The 23,518-nt window shown below is 45.2% G+C and overlaps 2 protein-coding genes and 1 pseudogene across 2 annotated transcripts in view; all 3 read left to right on the top strand.

The window, feature by feature from the left end:
- The window catches only part of CLMP (CXADR like membrane protein), a 124,797-nt gene that overhangs the window by 42,114 nt on the left and 59,165 nt on the right, over positions 1–23,518 (top strand). The window lies entirely within an intron of this gene.
- Positions 13,843–18,588, top strand: LOC126934823 (FUN14 domain-containing protein 1-like; annotated as a pseudogene).
- The window catches only part of HSPA8 (heat shock protein family A (Hsp70) member 8), a 75,379-nt gene continuing 70,451 nt past the window's right edge, over positions 18,591–23,518 (top strand). Inside the window, exon 1 of the mRNA XM_050755605.1 lies at positions 18,591–18,594. The gene's annotated coding sequence lies outside the window, so the exon portion shown is untranslated. The remainder of the gene's footprint in view (positions 18,595–23,518) is intronic.

Raw genomic sequence — 23,518 nt, 5'->3', positions numbered from 1 at the left:
AATATCTGAAACTTGTATTTGCTCAGACGCTAGAAGCTGTTCTGTGCCTGGGGGAGAGAAGAGTTCGGTGTTCCAGATGACTGGCAAGCTTGAATGTCAGCCTTGCTACAACACAGGCCCTGAAACCTTGGGAGCTCCATTGGCGTGATCCAGAGAGATGCTGTAATGTCAATTACATTTAATGTCACTGCTCTGTACTCGCTCATCCAGATGTGTTCCATGGCAAGAGATGTTGTTTCCTAAAGAAACCTTTAGAAAAAAAGAATAAACGTCCTCAATGAGCTTCCTTTGAGGGCAATTTGTATCCGCCAGTGGCTGAACCACTTTATCCAACATCCTTCTGTCCCTCCAGATATTTCTCACACAACTTCTGTGCTCAAGATCCTTCACCAGGCCCTCCTGAGTGTGTTTGGGACATATATGGTATGAACAGGAAAGGATACAGGGGGCAATGGGGAGGCAAAGGAAAAAAGCGGCAAGGTCCTTGGCAAGTATTTAGCTAAATTGAGCTAAAATTACCTAAATCAAAAGTAACCTGTCCTTGACGGATGTATTTTTTCTCTGGGGGTGCCAAAACAAAGTACCACAGACTGGGTGACTGAAACAACAGAAATGTATTTTCTCACAATTCTGGAAGCTGGAAGTCTGAGATTAAGTTTTTGGTAGGGTTGGTTTCCTCTAAGGCCTCTCTGCTTGGCTTTTATTGTATTTATTTATTTATTTTATTCATTTATATATATTTTTGAGATGGAGTCTCGCTCTGTCATCCAGGTGGGAGTGCAGTGGCACAATCTCAGCTCACTGCAACCTCCACCTCCTGGGTTCAAGTGATTCTCCTGCCTCAGCCTCTGAAGTAGCTGGGATTACAGGCACGCACCACCACGCCTGGCTAATTTTCATATTTTTAGTAGAGACAGGGTTTCACCATGTTGGCCAGGCTGGTCTGGAACTCCTGACCTCAGGTGATCCCCCTGCCTCGGCCTCCCAAAGTGCTGGAATTACAGGTGTGAGCCACCATGCCTGGCCCCTCTCCTTGGCTTTTAATGGCTTTATTCTCCCTGTGTCTTCACATGATCTCCCTGCACCTGTTTATGACCTAATCTCCTCTTCCTATAAAGGCATATGACTGTACTTGTCATATTAAATTAGGGCCCACCCTAATTACCTCATTTTAACTTTTAAAAGACATTACCAAAGACATTACCTTCTGAGGCACTAGGAGTTAGGACATCAACATACAAATGGGATCGGGGGCACAATCCAGCCCTTAACAAAGGGGATTTCAGTTTAGAGGAGGTAGCAATTCCCACACATGTGGAGGAAACTCATGTAAATCTATAACAAGGCTGTTGTGCTACAGGCCAGGTGTGTGGGACTATGGGGAGGGAACTCAGGAGAAACTGCCAACAGGCAGAGTGGGTAGAAGAAGCCTTTACTGAAGAGGTGGGAATGGAGTTAGCTAGAAAGGGAAGTAGATCTGAGGAAGGTGGAGAGAGGGAGAGCAGGTGGAGGAGAGAGCATTCCAGGTGGGAGGACTAGTATGGAAAATGTTCAGCCAAGACTCTAAGACATGCTCAGAGGACATTGAACAGATCAGTCTTCAAAGGTTGGAGCATTCATTTTATGAAAGCAGAGAAGAGCCCGGGTCCAGTGGCTCATGCCTGTAATCCTAGCACTTTGAGAGACAGAGGTGGGCAGATTGCCTGAAATCAGGAGTTTGAGACCTGCCTGAGCAACATGGTGAAATCTTGTCTCTACTAAAATACAAAAAAATTAGCCAGTCACGGTGGCACACACCTGTAGTCCCAGCTACTCGGGAGGCTAAGGCAGAGGCAGAGATTGCAGTGAGCCAGGATCTTGCCACTGAATTCAGCCCGGGCAACAGAGCAAGACTCGGTCTCCAAAAAAAAAAGTAAAGCGAGAAGAGAAGAGCTTGAGAAAGTGAGAGAGTGAGCTGAAACTAGAGGGTGGAGGGCTGGGCTACACATAGACTTCCTCCCGTGAACACTTCTTCTTCTTCTTCTTTTTTTTTTTTTTGAGACAGAGTCTTGCTCTGTCGATCAGGCTGGAATCTCGACTCACTGCAACCACCGCCTCCCAGGTTCAAGTGATTCTCCTGCCTCAGCCTCCTGAGTAGCTGGGATTATAGGAGCCCACCAACAGGCCCAGCTAATCTTTGTATTTTTAGTAGAGACGGGGTTTCACCATGTTGGCCAGGCTGGTCTCGATCTCCTGACCTCATGATCCACCCGCCTCAGCCTCCCAAAGTGCTGAGATTACAGTCGTGAGCCACCGCGCCCGGTCACCACGAACACTTTTAGCTGGGCAGAGAACATAACAGCAATAATATATGTGTATAGCTCCTTATAATTATTAAGATTTTTCATAAACGATCTCATTTTCATCACTACCAATACTCAATGAAATCATCAGGGCATCATTTGAATCATTCTATAATGATTATTATAGGAAATTGAGGGGGAGAGAGTTTAAATTGCTTAACCAGCAGATTTGAGGGCTGCAATCACAACTGTGCTGTAGGCAAATTCATCTGACAGGCTTGCGAAGAATGCTCTGGAGAGGGAAGAGGAAGGAGGCAGGGAGCTATTCAAGATGAGAATAGGAGTGAAGTGATAAAAGCTGGAATTAGGGGAGTGGTACTAGAACTAGAAAAGTGCCATAGAGGAAACCAGCCCTACCAACAACTTGGTGTTGGCTTGGATAATAAACGTGCTGAAAAAGAACATGCTATGAAATAAGCAAAAAGGCCCTGGGAAGGGTAATGCATTTGGTTCCTATCATACTTCATATCTCAGCAGGAATTAATTGATCAGATTCTTCCCCGCCTTTGCTAAGTAGGAACACGAAGAAGGTGCAGCTCTGTTCCCACATGTCTTTCACAGGCATTTAGTATATTACTCTGTAATCACATATTCATATATTGTCTCCCCCACTAGAGTATGAGTTCCTCCACTGGAAAAGTGGCAGGACTAGAGATTGACCAAACCCAGGCTTTTTACAATTAAATTGGTCAAAGTTAAGCCTGGAATTTATATTCTGGGGCCATTTTGCTCCCCTTAGGAAAAGCTCACCTGAAACGAAGTCAACGCCAAGATAAACAGAACCCAGAGATGGTGGCTGGTATATTTCTGATGACATGACATGTATAAGCACCTGCATTTAGTCATGCCTAAAGCCAGAAATCCCTGGATTTTCAGATATAAAAATGTATTAGTTTCCCAGGGCTGCTGCAAGAAATCACCACAACCTGGGTGGCCTCAAACAACAGAAATATATCCTGTCACAGTTCTGGAGGCCAGAAGTCTGAAATCAAGGTATAGCAGAGTGGTGTTTCCTCCAAAGGCTCTAGGGAAGAATTCTTTCCTGCCTCTTCCTAGATTCTGTAAACACTTTCTTAGCATGGCTCTGTGGGCTCTGCAGATGAATATGTGGCATGTACTTTACAGCCATCTCCTCTGGTGGTAATTTAGACACCCGCTTCCTGAAAATTCAGGGCCTTTGATATTTTGCCCACCCCTCACCACATCCCAGCCCATCTCTCCTTGCTTGAGCCCATTGTTTAACTAAACAGAAAACAGATTCTAATTCCTGTCTTGAAAGCAACCAGTGAATGCTCTATAAGGATATAGCCATGACAGGGTAGAAGTAGCATTCAATGTCCTCTCCTAAAAGAGGCTGATGTTTCTAGAAGAAGATCAGACATTAGGCACACACTAGACCTCAGTCTTTATGGAATATAACAGAGGCAGTAAGTTGGTGAAGAAGTCTTGCTAATATATATTTCTTAGTAATGACTAGAACCTGGGCCATGCTTGCAGTTGACCAGCTTCCCACTATAAATGTCAGGCAGGTACAGATGAGGCTTCTAGGAGATGAGGGCAGAAGTTTAGGGGGGTTGGCATTCAGACTTGAAGTTCTTCGAGGGAGAATCTGTTCATCTCTTAGGTCTGAAGTCTGGAGGTAAAGATTACTGTCCAAGGAAACAATCTTAGGCATCCAATACCCTTCCCATCTGCTAATCTAAGTCAAGAGATGATCTGTGACTAGTATGAGACAGAAGAAAAATAGAACGGGAACCAACTTATTTTGTGGACATGTAAATTTAGGCTATTCCTATTCATGGGATTGGATTTTCTCCTCATTCTCTTGCCATAGGCAGGTACATTCTTGCATGCTAAGCTCTATGCTGCCAGAACCGTGGACCACTGATGTTCTTCTCCCCTTCTTCAGATTCCATCCAAATGTTCTTGTGCAGAGTTCAGACAAATCTGTGACAGCAGGGCATAGTGAAAACAGCATAAGCTTTGAGGTCAGAAAGACCTGGACTACATGCCAGCTTTGAAAGCCACTTAAAAGCCCTGCTGCCCTAAACATACACCTGCTGGTGAAGAGCAGAGTTGTGTCTGATGCGCATAGCATTTAAAACATGCCAGGTACTATGCTATGTGCCCTACACATGTTAACTTACTTAATTCTCACCACTAACTCATGACGTTGTGTACTATTAACATCCCTATTTTATAGATGGGGATGTTCAGGTATGGAAAGATCAAGTAACTCGCATCCAGTTAAGCTGCAGAACCAAGATGTGAATTTACACAGTCTGGCTCCAAAGTTAGTGTCTAAACCATGCATGGTGGCTCATGCCCCTATCATTCCAGCACTTTGGGAGGCCAAGGTGGGAGGGTCTCTTGAGGTCAGCAGTTTGAGGCTGCAGTGAGCCATGATCACATCACTGATCCAGCCTGGGCAACAGAACAAGACCCTGTCTCAAAAAAAAAAAAAAAAAAAAAAAAAGTCAGTGTCTTTAACCACTAAGGCAAGTTTTATTACCTCCTCCATTCATTTCTTCAACAACTGTTTCCTGGCCGGGCGCGGTGGCTCAAGCCTGTAATCCCAGTACTTTGGGAGGCCGAGGCGGGTGGATCACGAAGTCAGGAGATCGAGACCATCCTGGCTAACATGGTGAAACCCCGTCTCTACTAAAAATACAAAAAACTAGCCGGGCATGGTGGCGGGCGCCTGTAGTCCCAGCTACTCGGAGGCTGAGGCAGGAGAATGGCGTAAACCCGGGAGGCGGAGCTTGCAGTGAGCCGAGATCGCGCCACTGCACTCCAGCCTGGGTGACACAGTGAGACTCCGTCTCAAAAAAAAAAACCAAAAAAAACAAAAAAAAAAACAACTGTTTCCTGAGTGCCTACTCTGTACCCAGCACTGCATAAGATGCTGAAGATGCAGTCAAGGACATGGTCCTGACCCTCCAGGCACTGACATTCTAGTGGGAGAGGCATCACAATACACAGTGCTGGGTTGCAGGCGTGCTATGGGAATCCAGAGAAGGGGCAGTCGAGAAAGGCTCACTGCTGGGCATAGTGGCTCACACCTGTAATCCTAGCACTTTGGGAGACTGAGGCAGGAGGATCACTTGAGCCCAGGCGTTCAAGACCAGTCTGGGCAACACAGTGAGACCCCATCTGTAAAGAAAAAACTATGTGAGGTTGGAGAGCCAAGCAAAGTCATATTTCCAAGGGTCTTTCTATCATACTAAATTTGAAGTTGAACTTGAAAAAAATGGCATTTTTAGAAACCATAGTGAATGCACTGGAAAATATAAAACTGAACGCAAAGGGTCCATTTTACACAAAGATGTGAGAGTTTGCATTAAGCGGGTTAACAGGGATAGAGAAAGGTCAGAGTCAAAGGTATTCAGGAGCTCGAATATATAGAACCAGGGCTGGCTGAATGTAAAGCAAAGGAAGAGCGAGGAATCAAACATGACTCGCTGGTTCTTGCTAAGTAGGGAGTAGCCCTGTTCAGTCCGATAAGTGATACAGGAGGCACAGCCCCGAATTTGAGGCGCTTGTGAGACCTCCAAGGGAAGCCACCTTGTCTGGTTATACTAGTCTTTGGGGAGGAGGTTTGGTGGTAAATTTAGAAGTTATTAGCGTCTAGGTGTGCACAGGCCTAGGGGTGACAATGACACCAGGGTAACTGGGGAGGAGAGATGAAAGAGAGCTGAAGTCAGAACCAGTGTTCACAACACATGGAAGAAGAACCAATGGCAGGGAGCAGGAAGAAGGAAATCCTAGAGAAGAGGGTGTCATGCAGGCTAAGGCCAGAATTTTAAGAATGAGGATGTGTCACAGAGCTGAGAGTGGGCCGACCTCTACTTGTAGGTGGGTCTGCACGTCTAACCCTCCACCAAGACTGTGATCGAAGAGCAGAACTGTGTCTGATGCATCTGTTTTCCCAAAACAGCAGGTGCTTAATGTGTAAGGAATAAGGAAATAATAAGAGCCAATATTTATTGAGTGTGTACATGCGCCAAGCACTAGACATTTTGCATGGATAATCTCATTCAGTTCACACAAGCATGCTATTAGGTACATGCTTTTTTAATATATATATATATACACACACACACAAGCACATATGTGTATATATATAAGTATATGTGCGTGTATATATATGTATATATTGTGTGTATATGTGTGTGTGTGTGTGTATATATACATATATATATAGACTCCCAAAGTACTGGGATTACAGACGTGAGCCACCGCATTCAGTCCTGATATCTGATTTTTACCAGGGAAAAAATCCTTTGAATGGTTAATCTGACGGAAATTTCAGCATCACTATTAGAATTGAGAAGAAAAGATGCTGGGAGGTGTGCCCAAAAGCCTCAAGATGTAAATTCACGTCTTGATTCTGCAGCTTACCTAGATGCAAGTTACTTGATCTTTCCATACCTGAACATCCCCATCTATAAAATAGGGATGTTAATAGCAGTCATGGTGCACACAGCTGGCCTTGCTCTACCCTGAGCCCCTATGCAGCGTTAATGAGCAGCTGGGAGCTACCTGCAGAGGCCCAGACCTGCCTGCTGGTGTTACGGGCCTTCCCCTCCAGCGAGGGCTACAGGTGGGAGCTGAAGAGCAGGAGGAGATATGTAAAGTAGCAGACAGTGCTAAGGTAGTAGGCGCTGATTTCCTAGTGCACTTATCAAGCTCACTAAGGCAGGGAAGTGCGGGACTGTTCTGCCTTCCACAGTGAGGAGCACAGCTCAGTCAGCACATTAAAACCAGCCGCAAGGCTGGGCACAGTGGCTCACGCCTGTAATCCCAGCACTTTGGGAGTCCAAGGCCGGCGGATCACTTGAGGTCAGGAGCTCGAGACCAGCCTGGCCATCATGGCAAACTCCGTATCTACTAACAATACAAAAATTAGCCAGGCATGGTGGCAGGCGCCTGTAGTCCCAGCTACTCAGGAGGCTGAGGCAGGAGAATCGCTTGAATCTGGGGGACGGAGGTTGCAGTGAGCCCAGATGGCGCCACTGCACTCCAGCTTGGGCAACAGGGCAAGACTCTGTCTCAAAAAAACAAAAAACAAAAAAACAGCCACAGAGCTGAACCCGCTCATGGAGCACACGCTGACAAAGTCTGTGACGTGCAAGTAAAAGGAGCGTCCTCTTACTTCAGTTTCTGGTGACCCAGAACTAGACCTTGGGCAGTAGTTCTCAACCTGTGAGTCACAGAGGTTGGCAGGAAACAGATGAGAGCACAAAGTTAACCCTTTAATAGCACTCTAGAGCAATGCAGTCCAATAGAAAATATAGAAATAGAAATAGAATGTGAGCCCCCATGGAATTTAAAATTTTCTAGTAGTCATATCAAAAAGAGCAAAGAGAAACAGGGGAGATTAATTTTAATCTATTTTCATTTAACCCTAAATATACAAAATATTATTTCAACATATAATCAATGGAAAAATTACTAACAAGATTTTTTACACTCTTTTTATTATACTAAGTCTTTAAAATCTGGTGGGTGTTTCACATTCACCATGCATTTCAATTGCAGTTAGCCACATTTCAATGGCTCCATTGCCGCATGTAGTGGCTGGTGCAGCACTAGAGCCTGCTGTAGCAGGCTCTGTAAGTCTGAGAAGCCGGGACAGCAGGAAAGTCAGGCCCCTGACACACAATCAGCCAGTGAAATCTGAGGAATGGGGTCGAAAGGGATCCACCAGCTGGTACCTGAGGTCCACATACAATCAACTCATAAATCTCCAAGACAGAAGATATCCCTGCACTTCAAAAACTCTGTCTACTGCTTTATATGACTTTTTTTCTGTCACAATGCTCACCTTCATGTCCATTTAACTTCAGTTTACCAAAAAATATCATTATCCCCGCTGGGTGTGGCGGCTCATGCCTGTAATCCCAGCACTTTGGGAGGCTGAGGCGGGAGGATCACCTGAGGTCGGGAGTTCGAGACCAGCCTGACCAACATGGAGAAACCTCGTGTCTACTAAAAATACAACATTAGCTGGGCGTGGTGGCACATGCCTGTAATGCCAGTTACTCAGGAGGCTGAGACAGGAGAATCACTTGAACCCGGGAGGTGGAGGTTGTGGTGAACCAAGATTACACCATTGCACTCCAGCCTGAGCAACGAGAGCGAAAGTTCGTCTCAAAAAAGTATATATATCATATCCCCAAATATTTATTGAGAGTACAGGATGCCTGCACTGTGCTAGATATTGGATCCAGTAATGTCCTCTGCATCTACAATGCATTGCAGATTACAAAGCCCTCAACACAAACCAAAGAAGTGGGTGTATCAATTATCTATTACTATGTAACAAATGGCTACAAATTCAGCAGCTTAAAACAACACACACTTACTACTTCATCATCTCTGTGGGTTAGGAGTCCAGCTATGGCACGGCAGAGTCCTCTGCTTAGAATCTCACAAGGCTGCCCGGCTCAGCGGCTCACACCTATAATCCTAGCACTTTGGGAGCCTGAGGCAGATGGATCACTTGAGGCCAACCTGTCCAACATGGTGAAACCCCATCTCTACTAAAAATACAAAACTTAGCCGGGAGTGGTGATGCACACCTGTAGTCCCTGCTATTCAGGAGGCTGAGGTAGGAGGATTGCTTGGACCTGGGAGGTAGGGGTTGCAGTGAGCCGAGATTGCACCACTGTACTCCAGCCTGAGCAACAGAGTGAGACTCTGTCTTAAAAAAAAAAAAAAAAAAAAAAAACTCACAAGACTGTAGTCAAGGTGTTGGCAAGGGCTGGGTCCTCATCTGGAGGCTTAGCTGGGGCTTGCCATTGAAATGCAAGTTGTTGAAGCTATTGAAATGTGAGCCTAAGGTCAGGGTGGCTTGATCTGTGAGGATGTGAGGACATACTTCCACCCTCACCACTCACATGATTGTTAGCAGTATTGAGTTCTTTGTGGCTGTAGGACAGAGTCAGCTCTCTGCTGGATTTTGATCAGAGGCCACGCACTGTTCCCTGTGTCATGGCCCTCTCCATAGGCAGTTCACATGGCAGCTAACTTCTTCAAGGCTGGCAGTGCTTCTAATTCCAGTCTGCTGCAAGGTTGTTTTATACAATTTAACATAATCATGGAATTGACAGTCCACCACCTTGGCCATATTCTATTGGTTGAAAGCAAGTCACAGGTCCACCCCATTCTCAAGGGCCTGTGACTACACAAAGGCATGAACACCAGGAGTTGGGGATCATGCGAGCCACCTTAGGGTATGTCCACAGTGGTATTATCCCAATAAATAACACAGGTAAGCAATGAGGGTTGGGGACAATGATTGGCAACAGTCACTCAGCTTGTAGGGGAAAAATTCATGACTAAGGTCCATGGGTGCTGATTCCATGGCCAATGTCCCTTCTAACACAGACAGTGAAACGTGGCTCCTGCCCTCAGGCAGCTGGCTAAATAATTAGGGATGGGGGCTAGAAATGAGCTTACCCAGAACTCTGCAGTGTCCCCACACATGAGAGGCTTGGCCCAGGGAATAGGTTGTAAGGAACCTCCACTGGGTTCTTGAACTGTCCCTCCCTGTACATAGGCGGAAATATCAGAGATGAGACATGGGACTTTGGCCTGGTAAGAAGAAATCATGGTCTCATGTCTAGGAGTAGGACTGCCTATTTTAAGAAATCTCATCCAGCCAAGAACCTCATCCATAACTGTTCCGAGGAGATTTTGCACTGTAACTCCTAAATTCCCCCTTCTCCCACTTAGGGCTTGACTGTAGGATGCTAAGGTCAAAGCTACTTACTATAGGTTTCCCACCTTCTCTGCCAGGCACTGTGGATACCGCCCTGATCTTAGGCTCACATTTCAACAGCTTCAACAACTTACATTTCAACAACTTGCATTTCAATGACAAGCCCCTAGTGGTATATCTGAAATCAGTACCTGGACAATCGGATCTCCTAATGCCTCTGCTACCCCATCCCCAACAGGTAGAATTAGGGTCAAACTTGAAGAATTTTGGCTAGATCAGCCAGGCGCAGTGACTTACACCTGTAATCCCAGGACTTTGGTAGGCCGAGGCAGGAACTGCTTGAGCTCAGAAGTTTGAAACCAACCTGGGCAACATGGTGAAACCCCATTTCTACAAAAAGTACAAAAATTAGCCAGGTGTAGTGGCACGCACCTGTATTCCCAGCTACTCAGGAGGCTGAGACAGGAGGATCGCTTGACCCTGGGAGGTCGAGGGTCCAGTGGGCTGTGCTTACACCACTGTACTCCAGCCTGGGGGACAAATGCAAGACAATATAAGCCACTTCTTAAACATCATTAAAAATAATAAATTAATTAAGTTTATATGGTTAAGTAAAAAGTTACTATATACACTAAACACCTTAGCATTTCACGGATAGAACAGCCCATTCAGAACTAGAATCAGATAACTCGATTTGGGCTTTAGAAAGAGACCTAGGTTTAGCGCCATGGTTCTCAGGTGGGGGCAATTTTGTTTCCCAGGAAACATTTGGCAATATCTGAAAACATTTTTGATTGTCACAACACAAGGAAGGAGGAAGGGTTGTGTTAGTCTATTTTGCATTGCTATAAAGGAATGTCTCAGACTGGATAATGTATAAAGAAAAGAGGTTGATTGGCTCACCGCTCTGCGGGCTGTACATGAAGCATAATGCTAGGCACCTGCTTCTAATGCGGGCCTCGGGAAGCTTGCAATCATGGTGGAAGGCAAAGGGGGAGCCCACATATCACATGGCAAGAGAGGGAGCAAGAGGTGAGGGATGCCAGGCTCCTTTAAGCAACCCACTCTCATGTTAATTAATGGATGATCCAGAAGTCACTACCATGGCGGGGCGGGGGGGAGGGCACCAAGCTATTCATGAGGGATCTACGCCCAAGACCCAAACACCTCCCACTAGCCCACCTCCAACATTGGAGGTCATATTTCAACATGAGATTTGGAGAGGACAAAACATCTACATCATATCGGGGATATGGAGAGGTGCAACTAGCATGTAGGGAATAGAGGCCACTGTACAGTGGATGCGGCCATACATCCCACAATGCACGGAACGCTCCCACAGCAAGGCATTACCTGGCCAGAAAAGTCAGTAGTGCTGAGGTTGAGGATCCCTGGCCTAGAGTTGGCTGAGAGGAAAAGAGGAAAGCTTTGGGCAAAGGTTATGTGTGGGAATGTGAGGCTTGAGGGGTAGAGGGGAGATATAAGATGGAGGCAGGCGGAAGAGCGATAGAAGCACGAGGCCACCACCCCACATTGTAATCCAGAGGAAGATTCCCTCCACCAACCAATGATAACTTATCTTCTGACTTACTGATCTCCATTAGAAACAAATATAAGAATCCCTTTTATATTTCACCTTTCATTCCTGCTCACCTTTTATTCCTACATGAAACAGGATCTCATAACCCTTCAGGGGTTTCTTCAAACTGACAAAATTACCTTCCACCCCTACTATACAACCAAAGGTATTTTAGGCTTAATTTGTCTCCTCCTCCTCCTAATAACCTACTACTATTTTCACCTGACCTCCTGAGCGACCCAGATAACTACACTTTAGCCAACTCCCTCAACACCACATCCCACATTAAGCCAGAGTGGTACTTTCTGTTTGCCTATGCAATCTTACGATCCATCCCTAACAAACTAGGAGGCGTACTGGCCCTTGTATTCTCCATTCTCATTCTAGCAGTTATTCCTGTACTTCGCACGTCTAAACAACAAACCATAATATTCCGACCACTGAGTCAGTGCCTGTCCTGAATCTTAATGGCCGAACTATTTACACTCACATGAATTGGGGGACAGCCAATCGAATACCCTTTTATCGCCTTATCGCCATTGGACAGATAGCATCTATTATGTACTTCTCTACCATCCATTTTATTTTATTTTATTTTATTTTGAGACAGTGTCTTGCTCTGCTGCCCAGGCTGGAGTGCCATAATGCAATCTCGGCTCACTGCAACCTCCACCTGCCAGGTTCAAACAATTCTTCTGCCTCAGTCTCCTGAGTAGCTGGAACTACAGGTGTGCGCCACCATGCCCGGCTAATTTTAGTAGAGACGAGGTTTCACCATGCTGGCCAGGCTGGTCTCGAACTCCTGACCTTGTGATCCACCTGCTTCAGCCTCCCAAAGTGCTGGGATTACAAGCGTGAGCCACAGCGCTCAGCCCTTCTACCATCCATTTTAGAATCTTAAAATGTTACCCCCAAAGCTTAGAGATCCAGCCCAACTCCTTTGCATTGCAGATGTGGAAACTGAGCCCTAAAGAGACAGAATTGAGTGCTCAAGGCCACACAGGTTTCTAAATAGCAGAACCAGCTGCAGAGCCCAGGCTCCTAACTCACTGGCCAGTCCTATTTCTTCTGTTTTATTTTTGACATCTAACAGTCCAATAACTTTTTGAACATCTCTCATACAAACCTCTGAGCTGCAGAATAGTTTTCAACTCAGTAGGAACCTCCTACTGAGTTGAAAACTATTCTGTGTTCCTACTGAGTTGAAAACTATTCTGCAGCTCAGAGGTTTGTAAAACTTTTCTGCAAAGGACCAGAGAGTAAATATTTTAGGCTTTATAAGCCAGAGGATTTCAGTCACAAATACTCAACGCTGCTGCTGTAGTGTGAAAGCCGCCATACACCATACATAAATGAATGGGTGTAGCTGTGTTCCAGCAGAATTTATTTATAGACACGGAATTTAAATGTTATACAATGTATGTGTCAGAAAACGGTACCTTTTCTTTTAATTTTCTTTCACCCATTTAAAAATGTTAGAAGAAGGCCGGGCGTGGTGGCTCAGGCCTGTAATCCCAGTACTTTGGGAGGCCGAGACGAGCGGATCACGAGGTCAGGGAATCGAGACCATCCTGGCTAACACGGTGAAACCCCGTCTCTACTAAAAATGCAAAAAAATTAGCCGGGCGTGGTGGTGGGCGCCTGTAGTCCCAGCTTCTAGGGAGGCTGAGGCAGGGGAATGGCATGAACCCAGGAGGCGGAGCTTGCAGTGAGCCGAGATAGCGCCACTGCACTCCAGCCTGGGCGACAGAGCGAGACTCCATCTCAAAAATAAATAAATAAATAAAATAAAATAAAAAAATTAAAATGTTAGAAGAGTCTGGGCGCAGTGGCTCACGCCTGTAATATCAAAACTTTGGGAGGCCATGGCGGGTGGATCACCTGAGGTCAGGAGTTTGAGACCAGCCTAGCCAACATAGTGAAACCCCATCTTTACTAAAAATACAAAAAATTAGCTGGGTGTGGTGGTGCAAGCCTGTAATACCAGCTACCGAGGAGGCTGAGATAGGAAAATTACTTGAACTCGGGAGGCAGAGGTTGCAGTGAGCTGAGATCGTGCCATTGCGCTCCAGCTTGGGTGACAGAGCAAGACTTCATCTCAAATAAATAAATAAATAAATAAGAATTATTCTTAGCTCCAGGCCACATCAAATGGTGGCAGGGTGGGGGACGGGGGGTGGGGGGCAGGTGGGAGCAGGGAGGATGTTACCAGATTTGGACTCTATCAAAATTGCTGATATGCTGCTATCAGAAAGTAGATCTCCAAAACCAGCAGGAAAAAATTTTTAAAACTCCAGAAAAGTGCAATAAATTGCAAACAATACATACCATAAATACTGTTGTTGCTAAATATAAGATAAAGTTTCATATTTCTATATGTACACACACATACACATAAGCATGAGAGAAAGATCCAGAAGGATCTTCATAAAATTCGTAACAGGAATTACTTGGGGGGGGGAGGAGGCTTGATGGGAATAGGTCAAGGAAGGCCTTGCAGTGTTTCCATGTGTTTTATAATGAGAACATATTTATGTCTTAGTCCTGTAACTTTTTAAAGTTTTAAATTTAAAAAGAATCCATGTGTACCTTATACTAGTTTAATGAATTTGCCTCACCCCTCACAAATAAACTTCATCCCTCCTTGCTGCCTCATCCGAGGGAATCAGGGACAGAGCTGGAGAAGCCCAGGACAGAGCTTCAGCCCCTGCTTAGCAAGCTACCGGGAGGCAGCCCCGGGCCCTGGGGATTTCTGATCATTTTATGGTTTGGGGGAGGGAGGGAAGAAATGCTCTTTCATCAAATTAAAAAAAATAAAATAAAATTACTACTCTTTCTGCTGGGATACTGATGGTCTAGGGCTCTTAGAGGATCTGACTTTGGAAACCCCAAGGACAAAGGAGACCTAAAAAGCAGCCGCAGCCAGTCCCCTGGTGTCTGGGTCGCTGCTCTTGAAACCTCCAGCACATGTGGTTTCAATCACCGAGCCTGGCGCCTTCCGCCACTCAGAAGCCCAGCAGCTTCGGGGCGCCCAACTGACTTCTTTGTTTGCGAGGAGCTGGGCCCAGCCAGGGTGGCCGCCTTCGCCTTCGAGAGAGGTTTTAGGCTCAGCCTTCCCCTTTCTATAAAATTCCGGAAATCTCAGGGCAGCCCCAGGCGACAGGCTGCAGGCAGCCTGCAGCCTGCTTGGGGGAGTTCTTATCTCCGGGGACAGCCTAACCCTGAGACCTCTTGGCCAGTGCCGTCCAAAGCAAACAGCAAGCAGATGGTCCAAGCTCGGCCTCTGGTGAAACTGTTTATTCTTAGGAGATGGCCATCTCCCCTCTGGGACCCTGCTGGCTCCACCAGCCTTTGCTCCTCTTTCCCTTCCGCATCTCCCCCTTTCTCCTTCTAAATGGGAGTCCTCTTAATTTGATACCACTTTTGAGCTTTAAGAAAGGTCTACCCCGTCTCTACTAAAAATACCAAAAAAATTAGCCGGCCGTGGCGGCGGGCGCCTGTAGTCCCAGCTACTCTGGAGGCTGAGGCAGGAGAATGGCGTGAACTCGGGAGGCGGAGCTTGCAGTGAGCTGAGATTGCGCCACTGCACTCTGGCCTGGGCCACAGAGCGAGACTCTGTCTCAAAAAAAAAAAAAAAAGAAAAAAAGAAAAAGAAAGAAAGAGAAAGATCTGCAAGGAAAAGTCAGCATTCCTTCCATTGTGGAAGTTAATTTGGTTTCCTAGAGGAGAAGGGTTGAATGGAAACATATGGGGCTAGAGAAACTGGACATGGGAGGTTTACATTCCCAGTTTGGAATGAGGACAAACCTTGTTTGCCTATGTTGGCCGCCTGTCACATCTAAAACCAAATGCCATTAGCCAGCCCCATAAGTAAGATTCCATTTATGGTAAGTTATTAAAGTTATACTTTCAGAAAGTTAAAGGTGACAGGGCGTCGGGCTCACACCTGCAATCTCAGCACTTGGGAGGCCGAGGCAGGCGGATTCTGTGAGCTCAGGAGTTCGAGACCAACCTGGCCAACATGGTAAAACCCCCGTCTCTACTGAAAATACAAAAACTAGCCAGGCCTGGTGGCATGTGCCTGTAGTCCCAGCTACTTGGGAGGTTGAGGCAGGAGAATCGCTTGAACCTGGGAGGCGGAGGTTACAGTGAGCCGAGATCGCGCCACTGCACCCCAGCCAGGGCGACAGAGCCAGACTCAGTCTCAAAAAAAAAAAAAAAAAAAATTACTTGTAATATCCCAGGTTCCAGCCATGAAATATTACACTGGAGAGACCATAGACTTCCATCTTGGCCTAGAGCGGACCTTAAAGCGCCAGGGAGAGGAGGGCGGGGTGGGGGGAACCACCCCAAAATTGGCCCCCCGGCAGTATCATGGCGACCTGAACCCCGCTCCCCAAGAATATGAAAGTGATGATGACTCTTACGAAGTGCTGGATTTAACTGAGTATGCACGAAGACACCAGTGGTGGAATCCAGTGTTTGGCCACAGTTCGGGACCTATGGTGGAAAAATACTCAGTAGCTACCCAGATTGTAATGGGTGGCGTTCCTGGCTGATGTGCAGGAGTTTTGTTCCACAAAGTTGGAAAACTTGCAGCAACTGCAGTAGGTGGTGGCTTTCTCCTCCGTCAGATTGCTAGTCATAGTGGCTACGTGCAGATTGACTGGAAGAGAGTTGAAAAATCTGTAAACAAAGCAAAAAGGCAGATTAAGAAACGAGCGAACAAAGCAGCACCTGAAATCAACAATTTAATTGAAGAAGCAACAAATTTATCAAGCAGCACATTGTGATATCCGGTGGATTTGTGGGAGACTTTTTGCTCAGACTTGCATCTTAAGGACATGAATATTCTCACATAGTAGATTCAACTACGAGAAGAGAAGTGGCAGCAATAAGGAGTCTCTCAAAAGTACATGCTGCCAGAGTCTCTAGGGCAAGGAGAAACAACCAGCTGGAAAACACTGAATTCACAATTTAGCATTTTGCCATCTAAAGCTAGGCAAACTAGTATCTGCACCAGTAGTGTTCCTGAGCAAAACATGGCTTTCATCACTTTGTAAAAATTTGCATCTGTTTAGAAATTAGCCTATAAAATATCACCATTGTAGACAGAGAGAGAAAAGAAATATGTTGGATTTATTGCCTACTAAAATATTATTCTCTTTTTATGTAAATAAAATGTTCTTCATTGTGGAAAAAAAAAAAAAAAAAATACTACAGTGGAAATACAAACCTGCAGGCAATCATCTTACCTTAATCAACCCAATTCCTAGCCTGGACGCCTGAAATATCTATGACAGACACCTCATTCAGGACTTTGTTTTTTACTGTTCCCTCTTGGGACATTGTCAGTCCTTAGCTTTGGACATATATACATATACATATGGTATATAGGGTCTATAAATCAGAGTCCCTTTCCCCCACCTTTTTTTAACTTTTGAGAACAGCACAAACACTGCGAAGATATTTGACAATTTTCTCAGGTATTTCGTTGTTCTTTTTTTGGGGGGGTGAGGGACAGAGTCTTGTTCTATCACCCACGCTGGAGTGCAATGGCACGATCTCGGCTCACTGCAACCTCTGCCTCCCGGGTTCAAGCCACTCTCTTGCCTCAGCCTCCCAAGTAGCTGGGATTACAGAGGCCCGCCACCACGCCCGGCTAATTTTTGTATTTTTAGTAGAGATGGGTTTTCACCATATTGGCCAGGCTGGTCTCAAACTCCTGACCTCAGGTGATCCACCCGCCTCAGCCTTCCAAAGTGCTGGGATTACAGGCATGAGCCACCACGCCCGGCCTATTTTGTTGTTCTTGAAGTAAATAAGGAAAAAAAATTTCAAAACCAGTAAATTGTTTATTGCTGCTCTCGGATTTATGACAGCTGGTATCCATGAAGCAAAGTGCTCTCCTGACAGTGCGCTGGCACACTGACAAGCTCACATGCTAGAGAGCAATTTTTTTTTTTGAGACAGAGTCTTACTCTGTTGCGCAGGCTGGAGTACAGTGGCACAATCTCAGCTCACTGTAACCTCCACCTCCTGGGTTCAAGCGATTCTTGTGCCTCAGCCTCCTGAGTAGCTGGGACTACAGGCATACGCCACCTTGCTGGGCTACTTTTTTGTATTTTTAGTAGAAATAGGGTTTCACCATGTTGGTCAGGCTGGTCTTGAACTCCTGACCTCACGTGACCCCCCTCACCCCTGCCTCAGCATCCCAAAGTGCTGGGGTTACAAGTGTGAGCCACCGTGCTCAGCCTAGAGTGCAAATTTGAACATGAAATGCCCTTGCTTAAAAACCCCAATGGCTCCCCTTTGCCTAAGCGCCAGGGACAAATTTTAATCTTCTTAGTATGCTATTGTGAAAGAAAAAATTAACCATATACTTGTTAAAGATGGTAAGAAATACACTATTCAAGGGAAGTGTAGGAGAGAGAAAAAATCGTTTCCTTCTACCCTTTTTCATTATTTGCTGGGGCTTTGTAACAAAAGACAAATTAATAAGAGAAAAGCATACTTTTTTTTTTTTTAGACAGTCTCTCTCTGTCGCCCAGGCTGGAGTGCAGTGGTGAGATCTCGGCTCACTGCAACCTCCCCTTCCTAGGTTCCAGCAATTCTCATGCCTCAGCCTCCTGAATAGCTGGGATTACAGGTGTGCACCACCACGCCTGGTCAATTTTTGTATTTTTAATAGATACGGGGTTTCACCATGTTGCCAGGCTGGTCTTGAACTCCTGGCCTCAAGTGATCCACCCACCTTGGCCTCCCAAAGTGCTGGGATTACAGGCATGAGCCACTGCCTACAAATTTATTTAATATAGTCTTATGTGACATGAGAGCCTTCATAAGAAAATGAAGCCCCAGAAAATAGTTAGACATGTTTTTACTAGGTTTGATGAAGAGTAAAAAATCATGGGAAAAGGGTATGATCGAAGGGTAATAAGCTGGGGGAGACAGCAAGGCTCGCCACTCAGATTCCTCTCAGTGTTCCTGTCTTCACAGACAAGGACACTCCTTCCTCTGGGCATAGGGAATTGCCTCTCATATCAGGGGCTTATGACCTTCTTGCGGGGAAGGTTAGACAGTCCTTCCTGCACCTGCTCTTTCTCAAATTTCTTTGGCCTAAAATACTCAATATGCCAAGGTGTCATATTTTGGGGTAGGATGTTCTGAACCCCATCACAGTAGTGGCTACTATGATGGGGTTTTGTAGTATGGGCTAGAGATGGGGCTCAAATCCAGGGACAATAAGGAAAAGTGGAGATTTATAGCCAAGAAACAAGGTAGGGGAATCAATGGATGGAAAATCACTAGGAAGTAGGGTAACTCTTTGTTAAACTGACTTAACAAGATTTCTGCTGAAAGGAAGCCAGGGTAAGAAGATGTTGACGGTGGTCAGACCGAGAGGAGGATCCCACTAAACTCACTCAGTAGGATCCTTGATAAAACTGGAGTAAGCGGACCTAGACAGAGCCAAAGGTTGGGCCTAGTCAAAAGCAGGACCCAGAGGAGCCTGACTAGAGCCCGATCAAGGAGTCTGCGTTCATGCGAACTTCTGATTTCTCCATTACCCTTTTCCAGCCTCATTTCCAGTCATTAGAGCCTGTGGATTCTATACTGATGTCATTACAAACTTCCCATCTTTCCCTAACATATCTCCAGGTCATCCCAACAACTCTAGAATTCCATGGCGGACAGTTACAGTCTCAGAAGCCAGGCACAGTGGCACATCCCTATAATCCCGGCCTTTGGGAGGCTGAGGCAGGCGGATCGCTTGAGGTCAGTAGTTTGAGACCAGCCTGGCCAACATGGCGAAACCCTGCCTCTACCAGAAAATACAAAAATTAGCTGGGCATGGTGGTGCACGCCTACTTGCGAGGCTGAGGTGGGAGAATCGCTTGAGCTCAGGAGGTGGAGGCTGCAGTGAGCGGAGATCACACCACTGCCCTCTAGCCTGGGCCACAGAGTGAGACCCTGTCTCAAAAATAAAATAAAATAAAAATAAAAAACAGGGCCAGGCGCAGTGTCTCACTCCTGTAATCCCAGCACTTTGGGACGCCAAGGCGGGTGGATCACTTGAGGTCAGGATCCACCAACAGAGTGAAACCCTATCTCTGGCCAACAGAGTGAAACCCCGTCTCTACTAAAAATACAAAAATTAGCTGGGCGTGGTGGCAGGTGCCTGTAATCCAAGCTACTTAGAAGGCTGAGGCAGAAGAATCACTTGAACCCGGGAGGCAAAGGTTGCCGTGAGCCAAGATTGTACCACTGCACTCCAGCCTGGGCAACAGAGCAAGACTGTCTCAAAAATAAGATAAAATAAAATAAAATAAAATGAGAGAGATAAAAATAAGATAAAAAAAGAAAAAGTTATCACCTCAGAGCACAGAGGAATAGAAAACATTGGGGAAACTGTGATTTAGGAAACAGCCACATCTCCATGTGGACCTTCTGAATAGCTTTCCATATTTGACAGTTCCCCAAAGTAATCATTCCTTTGCTGAGTCCTTAATAGGGCAGCTGCCCACTCACCAGCCGTGTGCCCTGGCATGGGACTGAATCAGCCTGCAGGAAGATAGGAATCATATCTTTCTGCAATTTGCTAAAAAGAAAAAAAAATGCTATTTGTGGAGCAGAGGTTCTGCCTCAGCACTTGGTTCAGTTCTGCTCCTTCCTGAGAGGTTTCTTACACGTATGCACCCCCACAAAGATTATTACTTTCCTTCACTTTTGTACTTCTTACTATAATAGCTAAGATAGATTTTATACAACGTGCTTTAAACAAGATTATATTTAATCCTTATGACAGCATGTGAAAAGGTACTATTATTATGCTCATTTTATAGATGATAAAAGTAGGTTTAGAAAAATTAAGGATCTTAGCCAGCTGCAGTGGCTCACGCCTATAATCCCAGCACTTTGGGAGGCTAAGGCGGGTGGATTGCCTGAGGTTAGGAGTTCGAAACCAGTCTGGCCAACACGGTGACACCACGTCTCTACTAAAAATACAAAAATTAGCCAGGCATGGTGGCGCATACCTGTAATCCCAGCTACTCGGGAGGATGAGCCAGGAGAATCACTCAAACCTGGGACATGGGGGTTTTAGTGAACCGAGATCACACCATTGCACTCCAGCCTGGGCAACAAGAGCGAAACTCCATTTCGAAAAAAAAGAAAAGAAAAAAGAAAGAAAGATAGATTAAGGGCAGAGTCAGGACTCGAATGTGACCCAAACCCACTCAAGTAACCATCCTCCACACTGTGTTTTGAAACCCAGTATTTAAGAGTTTGGAAAAGGTTAGTTTTGGGCTTATTTTTGCTTATTGTTCATTTGTTTGTTTTGTCTTGCTTCTAATCTTAAATACATAAAATTAAAGTAAGAACAGTTAGAAATTCCCTCCAAGAGTCAAAATATTTCTTTTTCAAAATATTCTTTCTATATTTTTCTTTTTTTCTGTATTTTTTTCTAATCTTTGTGGTTACCATGAAATATTTCTCAATGGAACTGATGGAGCAAGAGAAATTTCTAGGCTCTTTATATTTGAGGGATGAGAAAAAGATCTAAAACAAAACAGTCATAGTATTTGGAAGGAAAGAAAAATGATCACCTAAGTAACTATTTTGGAATGACAGATACTATTTTTGAAATCCAGCTGGACACAGTGGTTCACGCCTGTAATCCCAGCACTTTGAGAGCCCAAGGCGAGTGAATTACTTGAGGTCAGGAGTTCAAGACCAGCCTGGTCAACATGGTGAAACCCTGTCTCTACTAAAAATACAAAAATTAGCCAGGCATGGTGGTGCACACCTGTAATCCCAGCTGTTAGGGAGGCTGAGGCAGGAGAATCATTCAAACCTGGGAGGTGGAGGTTACAGTATACTGAGATAGTGCCACCATGCTCCAGCCTAGGTGACAGAGTGAGACTCTGTCTCAAAAAAAAAAAAAAAAAGAAAGAAAGAAAGAAAAAAGAATTCCATTTGGGGAAGGAAAACAAAGAACTTACCACACTTTTCATGCTGTATGTGAATATCATATACATGTATGCTATGATGGTGTTTAGAAGCAACTCTGAATGGAGTTTTAGATTTGTGAACTATTTTCTGACTCCTGAACTACTTTTTTCCCCAACCCTTTTCCACAGCTCACCCCTCACCCTCCCAGAATGCCTGCTGTCCATTCCCCGGCATGTGCAGGAGGCAGGAACTATGCATTTCCCAGTGGCTGCCTGCCAGGGAAGGTGGGCTTCTGTCCATCTGGGCGAGGGCATCATCAGCTTGTGTCAAAGGAAAGGTGATAAAAATTTTTCTTTTCCCTCCTGACTTGCTTAAACACCATCCAGACCATACCATTTTTCTTAATTTGCACTGGGTGGACAATAAATAATTTCTCTCCCTTTTTAATTTTGCCAAACCCTGCCCAGAAAGCAGGGCAAAGCCTTGGTGGCCCTGGGGCCATTTCCCAGCACCTCCCAGGGAGCTCTATCTACCAGACCACGGTAACTCTGAGTGAAAATGATGGGAAGTGATCTTCGTCCACAAAAGGGCCAGGTTTGAGGCCTCTCCGGGCAGTTACATCCCTTGGACTCCCCTGTACAGTTCCCAGAGTTTCAAATTTCTGAAAGATGAATACCATACAGTGTTCTCCAGCCCCAACACTAATTTTCTTTACCTCCTTTTCCCTTGAATATTTTTACTCTTTCTCACCATCTGCATTCTTATGAAGAGAGGTTTCCATTCAATCCTGCTTTAACATGCTGTTTTCTGAGTGTGGGCAGAGTCTTCTCTGTGGCTTAGTGGTTTTGAATGCTGAACAGAGCAGGAGACAAAATTTGATCCCTGGCTCTGTAACTTATATTTATTCTCTAGTATTTCAGGTCTGGAGCCTCCAGGAAAAAAAAAAAAATGTGTTTTGATAAAAAGGAAGGAGTAGGTGGATTAGACGTGAAACACCATTTCTGAAAACAACAGGGTGTCAGAAGTCAGAAGACCTGGGTTCTAGTCCCAACTTTGCATTAACTTGCATCAGTTGGCTTGTCACTTAGCTGCCTAATGTATAAGGTAAAGTGGTCAAATGAGAAGTGGTACTGAACTATATATATATGTGTGTGTGTGTATATATATTGAGATGGAGTTTCACTCTTATTGCCCAGGCTGGAGTGCAACGGTATGATCTCGGCTCACTGCAACCTCCGCCTCCTGGATTCAAGCACTTCTCCTGCCTCAGCCTCCAGAGTAGCTGGGATTACAGACACCCGCCACCACATCAAGCTAATTTTTTGTATTTTTGCTGGAGATGGGGTTTCACCATGTTGGCCAGGGTGGTCTCCAACCTGACCTCAGGTGATCCACCTGCCTCGACCTCCCAAAGTTCTGGGATTACAAGTATGAACTACTGCTCTCCGCCCTGAACAATATTTAGAAGCACAAATTTTAAAGCAGACAGACCTTCAGTTCTAACACTGGCTATGCTAATTATTGGCTGTATTTCTGCAGAGAATGTTTTTGACTTCCCTAAGCCTCAGTTTCATTGTCTATACAATGGGAATAAAAATCATACCTATTCTATGGGGTTGTGTAAGGATTAAATAAGATAGTGTTCACAGAACTCTCAGCAAGTGTTCAATATAGGTAGCTATTTGTATAAAAGTTTCATAAAATTCTTCCCACCTCTATATATTTTAATATTCAATTTGAAAAAAAGGTCAAATTAGTTGTTTGACATATACTGATGATTAAACTTTTAATTATTTTTCACTTTTTTACTTGCAGTCTTTTTCTCTTTTTTTGAGATCATGGTCTCACCATGTTGCTCAGGCTAGAATGCAGTGACATGATCATAGCTCACTGCAGCCTCTACCTCCTGGGCTCAAGCGA

The sequence above is a fragment of the Macaca thibetana genome, chromosome 14 (genome assembly GCF_024542745.1).
Source record: "Macaca thibetana thibetana isolate TM-01 chromosome 14, ASM2454274v1, whole genome shotgun sequence".
In the NCBI taxonomy this organism is placed as follows: Eukaryota; Metazoa; Chordata; class Mammalia; order Primates; family Cercopithecidae; genus Macaca; species Macaca thibetana.
This window is presented reverse-complemented; position numbering and strand designations above follow the sequence as displayed.